We start from the raw sequence: 7,500 nt of genomic DNA on the forward strand, positions 1-7,500 counted from the left end.
TATTTTTCACGTTCTTCATTATTTTTAGCGAAAAAAGGAGGTATTTCCTAGAAATAAATAGATAAATAGGTAAGTAAATAGATAAATAAACAAATGAATAGTTAAATTAATAAACATAAATGAATGAATGAATAGGTAAATATGTAAATAAATAAATACATACATAAACAAATAACCAATAACTGAATAAACAGATAAACAGACCAATAAACAAGTAAATTAATTAATAAAGAATGAAAGAATAAAAAAAAAAAGCCTTACCCATTTTGAAAGTAAAACTTAGACCTACAAAGGTAGATTTCCAGACAAAGCTCCTCTGGTTCTGCCAGTCCTCCGGCTTCTCGATCCTTATTTGACCGGAAAGACCTGCCCCTGAAGGAAGTATCCGCCCTTCACTACCCACCTACGTTGACTAAGGCCTATTGATGCAAATAATAATAATAATAATAAATAATAATAATAATAAATAGTAATAAATAATAAATAATAAATAATAAATAATAAAATAATTAAAATAATTAAAATAATTAAAATAATAATAATAATAATAATAATAATAATAATAATAATAATAATAATAATAATAATAATAATAATAATAATAATAATAATAATAATTATAATAAAAATAAGAATGAAAAAAAAAAGATAAAAAAAAAAATCTTCTTTTTTACACTGCTAAAGTTGCACCTGTCTTATATACTCAACATTAATATCTGAGCAACTTTGGCAGTGTTAAAAAAAAAAAAAAAAAAAAAATCCGACCATTTTTTTTTTTTTTTTTATCACTACTAAGGCCTCCCTTAAAAGAAGCTCGAATGACCAACACTGGCAAGGAAATATTTACAACCATTATTACGAAGAACATAAAGATAGGTCCTCTCCAAGATATTTTGAGGAACACACAACAAATAAATAAATAAATAAATAAGTAAATAAATAGATAAATAAACAAGAAAGTAAAATATAAAGATAAGGATAAAGTAAAATAAAATAGAAGATAGAAATAAAAGTAAAATAAGAATTGAATCAAATGAAATAAAATAAAATTATATTATGAAGAACACAAAAAATAAACAAGAAACAAGAAAATAAAACAAAAATAAAGGAAAAACTAGAATAAAATAGAAGACGGTAATAAAAATTAAATAAAACAAAACAAAACAAAATAAAATAAAATAGAGACTTATAACAAAACGTTTTCATAGGTGAAGTAATACACATTGAGAAACCAAACCTCAACAAAAGGATCTTAGCATCAAATTGATCATATTCAAAGCAGAAGACGCTTAGTTTCGGAAACAAGGAACAGCCCACAAAACACCACTTGATACACAGTTTCACCACAAGTATGATCTTTACCCACACCGCTTTTGTGATTCACCATGTCTTGGATCACGTGTCGGACTCATGATCGACAGTTGTAAACCTCCCGGATAAGAGCTCACAGCTCGTATGACCGACCGATCTATGGATAATACTGTGACCATACACGCGCACCCATCTTCCCCCGCCCACGAGAGTTGGAGTAACGACTCACAGCGCAGCGATACTGAAATTATTTCAGCCCTGGGCGGGATTCGAACCCGGACCGCCGTAGTGGCAGGCGGGAACTCTAACCACTGCGCCACGAGGTTGTGTTTATTTCTGGATGAACGTGAATAGAAGAAAGTCCACTTACGAAATATGTATGCATCAGGTGATAAATGAAGATTATGTATTTCCTTTACAGACTTAGTATTAGTCAAAGAAAAGATTATGGAGCTGTGAAATATATACAAAAGTAATGATAACAGATAAGAAAGAAATATATAAACATTCAGAGAGAGGGCTTTTTACATGCTCCACAAGAATTTTCTACGAAACACACACACACACACACACACACACACACACACACACACACACACACACACACACACACCTTGTGGGGCAGTGGTTAGAGTTCCCGGCTGCCACTACGGCGGTCCGAATCCCACCCGGGGCTGCAATAATTTCAGTATCGCTGCGCTGCGAGCTGTTACTCCTACTCTCGTGGGCGGGGAAGTTGTGCGTGTGTGTGCTTGTAAGGTCACAGCATTACCCATAGATCGGTCATATATGAGCTCTGAGCTCTCTTCCGAGAGAGAAATAGCTGTCGATCATGAGTCCAACACGTGATCCAAGACCATGGTGAATCACACACACACACACACACACACACACACACACACACACACACACACACACACACACACACACACACACACACACACACACACACACACACACGCACGTGCAAATTCCTCAGCACTGCTCCTATGTACAAATACATTGCAAACCCTTCCGAAGCGGGACGCACTTTTTTATCTTTCTTCTGGCTGTCCCCGGACAGTTTCGTTCGCTTCAGTGCCACTCTTCGTCCGAGGAATCTGTGACTGGATGAAAGCGCCTGGCGATAGCCATAATAAACGCATAAGACTAACTGTGCCCGAAACGTGTTAAGCAACATTGCCACCGTCTACTCCCTTTGCTGCAAATAAAACTTTTTTTTTCCTTGAAAAAAAAAAAAAAAATAGAGAGAAAGAGACAGATGAACAGAAAACGAGAACAGTGGGATGGAATATTCTTGAGACCTCTGTCCCTCAAGCCAGCTTCCAAAGCTCCCCACCTCCCCTTCCCCCCCTCCCCCCTCAAAACAAATTAGGTCCCCACGCTCGAGCGATCTCGACAGTCGAGGTGAAAGAAATCCAAATGAGATATTGAGCCCATGATCGCTGCAATGACTTCCTCATTCCTCCTCCTTTTATTATCCTCGACAGTCAGAGAAAATATCCAAGAATTGCCTTACTCTTTGAAAAGAGAGAGAGAGAGAGAGAGAGAGAGAGAGAGAGAGAGAGAGAGAGAGAGAGAGAGAGAGAGAGAGAGAGAGAGAGAGAGAGAGAAAAGAAGAGAGAGATAAAGAGAGAAGTGTTTCAGTTATGTTTAGTGTCCGGTGATTTAATTAAACTGATGAACGGGTCCCGGTCACAGTGGGTCATGTTCAGTCTGGGGACCCGCCCCTTGCATGAAAAATGGCCTCGTTTGTGTTAAAAAAAGACAAAAAATCCTAACTTCAAGCGGCACGGTATTCGAGGCCTTCGTTAAAGTTGTACTACATCGAACATAAAACTCGCCCAAGCATGTAAAGGTTACGTACTTAACCACCTTCAACATGGAAACCTCGTTCCCCAAATGAAAAGACAGACGAAGGAGTGACTTCTGGGCAGAGGTCTCGATCGTTCTTTAACATCTCCAGGTCAGAGTCCGCTTCCTCAGCCACATAACATCCCCTTGTCTTTCACCTGAAAAGAGTCTTCAAAATGCGTCACCGTGTTGAGGTTGTTAAGCTTTCTATACCGGGAAGTGTTTGTCGGGTCAGTAAAGAAGCTCATGCCAAGAAGCGTTTAGCTAAGAGCGAGATAGTAACCTTTACCTTGTGTGTTTGGACTTCTAGGGCAAAAGGTGGTGTTGATGGTGTTGCTGTTAGTAATGGTGCTGGTGTTGCCGTTGGTGTTTTTGGTGTTGATTGTTTTGTGTTTTTGTTATTGTTGCAGTTGGTGCTGGTATTGGCGTTGCTGGATTGACTGATTGTAGAAAGATTCAAAACCCACAAAGCTCCCAGTCCAAACCAACAGTGATTCAAAAAAGACCATTCCAATATCACACTGTTCACAAAATTTGCCCAACAAGTACTGAAAGGCTTTAGTAAGAACCACATGGCAGAATAGTAATGGTAGCAATAGACATAAACAAGGCTTTTGACAGTCCCCAACCACATTATGTCAAAAGAAGTATCATAGAAATTGATATCCTTAATAATAACAAGGAATGAATGAGAGACTCTCATGGCCGGAGAGGAGTGCATTCTCATACAACAGACATCTATCAAAGACCAAGAGACTCCACAGTGGAGTTCCCCTAGGAGTAGTTCTATCACCACCACTATCTAACCTATTCACCCACGACCTCAAGACACTAAACTCAAAGTACAACATCAAAACTCATATTTATGCAGATGACCTAAAGGTAATAGACCAACACCGCAACTTCAAAATAGTCAAAACACATCTACGTCACTAAGTTGGAACTATGAAAGTGAGGAGCCTACGCAATGAGGCGCTGAATAGCTGCGGTCAGAACCGTCATTTTTACCCTATCAGAAGGTAACAGTCACTGTTGGGAATCGAAGAAATGTGCGGGATTCAAACCAACGACTAAGATGGTGCTTCCTCTTGCGCCACCAGCTCACAATAAGTTAATTAAGAAATATCAGGCGGCATATTTTGATACTCACATTACTTTCATCGAACATATCAAAGACCTCAGATTGGAAGGAAACGAGAAATTGAACTGAAACAAACAGGATTCGAACAGCGGGAAGTAGGACTTACTAGTCCCATAATACAAACTATTCATAGAAATTATGCATAAGCCTGTATTAACATCATGATACCCATCAATTAGAAGAAAAAATCCTACAAGCAACATAAAAAACATTAAGAATGATCACGCTAAAATTCACATAGGACAGTACATTAGTATGATAGGGGCAGTTCTACACAAATAAGTTCAAATCTTCTTAAACCTATCACACACAACCTAAAATCAGCAGAAAAAAAATCAATATTACAAGCAAATATCTACAACCTGCCCCCAATATGCCACAAAACGTCCATACAAATACACACATACACACTATCACAGCAGTCAATATATAACTAAAAATCAAATAACAAAGACTGCAAAATATTATATTTTGCCTAATCTCCGTGAAATCACTTCTACAGATAAAACACTTCCAAGAGAACTGAGAGTGATTATGGAGCACCTTTGAGGTCACCGCCCAGCATTAAAATCGTACCAACACAGAATCCAGAATCGGTTTGGTAACAGACTCAAATTGCCCCAGATGTAATCACCACAAAAAAAAAAAAAAAAAAAAAAAAAAAAAAAAAAAAAAAAAAAAAAAAAAAAAAAAAAAAAAAAAAAAAAAAAAAAAAAAAAAAAAAAAAAAATTTAAAAATTAATAATAATAAATAAAATAAATAAATAAATAAATAGATAAATAAATAAATAAAATAAACAAGTAAATATATAAATAATAAATAAATAAATAAATAAATAAATAAATAGAATAAAATAAAATAAAATAAAATAAATCAGATTAGACACCATGTGAGGATGGAAACTTTATCAAATGACCAACGTTTTGTTTGCCGAAGCTTTTTCCAACATTCAAAAAGGCTTCAAGAAGCAAAACGCTGTATTTATCAAGATTCCATCCTCACAAAGTCCACTCTGGTCGGCAATTGCCATCTTAGATCACACCACAAAAAAAGACTCAAAGTACACTAACCAACCCTCACCCTTACCAAAAAGCAACACAAAATCTTCACTGAGTTACTTACGAGCGATGACTGTGGCCGGAGTTCTGGGAGCCTTGGTTCTCCTGCAAGAGGAAATCTAACCAAAGTATTGATTTATTCATTTACTAATTGAATTATTCAGCTTAGAGAGAACGCCTGGGCTCAGATGGTCCAGCCCCTTCCGTATTGGTTTGTCCTTTTTCTTATTCTGTCTACCACCTGGCTATTTTATTCCCACTTATAGCACCCCCTACCCGTCAGTGGAAAGCATCGCTCGATAAACTCCTTCTTTACTGAGTGGCACTTTTCCTTTCTTCCCGTTGTCTTCAGGTTATTCTATTCATCTCCTTGGCACGCCATCGGAATGAAGCAGAAAATTTCGAATGATTTCAGTGGCATTGTTAGTTGTCAGGTGTATGTGGACACACGTCTCAAGCCTTCATGAAGCACCGAAGTCGCTATATGGAATCTTGAAACGGAACATGAAGCATCAGGAGTAACCAGCATCCTCTCTCTCTCTCTCTCTCTCTCTCTCTCTCTCTCTCTCTCTCTCTCTCTCTCTCTCTCTCTCTCTCTCTCTCTGTCTCTCTCTCTCTCTCTCTCTTTTGGGGGGGATGAGGTTGGGGGGGAAGGGGCCCTTACTTGCCTTGAGACCAGACAGGAGCAGCTAGTCCAATAATATTTCCGCTATTTACGAACACTTCTCGCATGCAAGTCACGAAGGCTAATCCAGGAAAAGCCAACATCTTATTGCATACAAAAGTGCCCGGGATTATACCTTTATTCTATCTTTAACGGCACAGCTTAACACAGTTCCCTAAGGAGAAGAAGAGGAAGAATTTCAATTTATCCCCAAAGGTCGATTTCCAGTCTCCTCACCCAGAACAAGAGAGACTACTGAACGACGTGAGAGACACTTCGATGTTTGAAGACTTTGAAGACCTCTTTCTCGAATTAGAGTCTTTTGAGACCGAGTCCTGGATTAAGCCGAAGACCTTCGTCTTAAGACTCGTTTTATGTCCTAACATCGCGTTTATTATGCCATGAAAGACCCCCAAAGAAGGGAGAACTGTCGTTTACGAAGAAGCCAGCTTTCTTTCAATTCTAACATTTGTTTTTTTTTCTTCGTGTGTGTTTGTGTGTGTGTGTGTGTGTGTGTGTGTGTGTGTGTGTGTGTGTGTGTGTGTGTGTGTGTGTGTGTGTGTGTGTGTGTGTGTGTGTGTGTGTGTGTGTGTGTGTATCTGTGTGTGTGTGTGTGTATCTGTGTGTGTGTGTGTGTATCTGTGTGTGTGTGTGTATCTGTGTGTGTGTGTATCTGTGTGTCTGTGTCTGTGTTGGTGTGTGCCGATGTCTACGAAGAAGCCAGCTTTCTTTCAATTCTAACATTTTTTTTTCTTCGTGTGTGTTTGTGTGTGTGTGTGTGTGTGTGTGTGTGTGTGTGTGTGTGTGTGTGTGTGTGTGTGTGTGTGTGTGTGTGTGTGTGTGTGTGTGTGTGTGTGTGTGTGTATCTGTGTGTCTATGTCTGTGTTGGTGTCTGCCGATGTCTGTTGGTGTCTGTCTGGGGCAACGGACAGATTGACTGTGCATGACGAACAAGATATACGGTATCACGGGATAAACAATTACTATGAAGGTGACAATGCCATTGGAGGCAAATGTAAACAATGCTGAGAAGAAAAAAATTCAATGTTCAAGATAGATCTCGATTCTTACGAACCAAAGAAATCCATTCAATTGACTAAACATCAACAAGTAAATCGATGAATGAATAAATAAATAGATGAATAAATTAATAACTGAATGAATTACTAATCATAAGATAAATGAATAAATTAAGAGGTAAACTAACAAGTCAGTGAACAGAAAAGGACATGAATAAACAGAGAAACGGGAAACAGGATAAACGAATAAACAGAAAATGAAAACCGGATAAACGAATAAACGAAAGAAACAAACGAGCACACGAATAAGCAAATAAACAAATCATTAAACAAATAAAAATGAATAAACGATTAATAGTATTTCAGGAAGTCTATGGCTTCTATCCTAGTAGTCAATATCATATCAAACACGTGTAGTCATGAAGGCAGTTAAGTATAGCTGGTAGACGACA

The sequence above is a fragment of the Oratosquilla oratoria genome, chromosome 4, assembly GCF_046742065.1.
Source record: "Oratosquilla oratoria isolate Oo_2021 chromosome 4, ASM4674206v1, whole genome shotgun sequence".
In the NCBI taxonomy this organism is placed as follows: Eukaryota; Metazoa; Arthropoda; class Malacostraca; order Stomatopoda; family Squillidae; genus Oratosquilla; species Oratosquilla oratoria.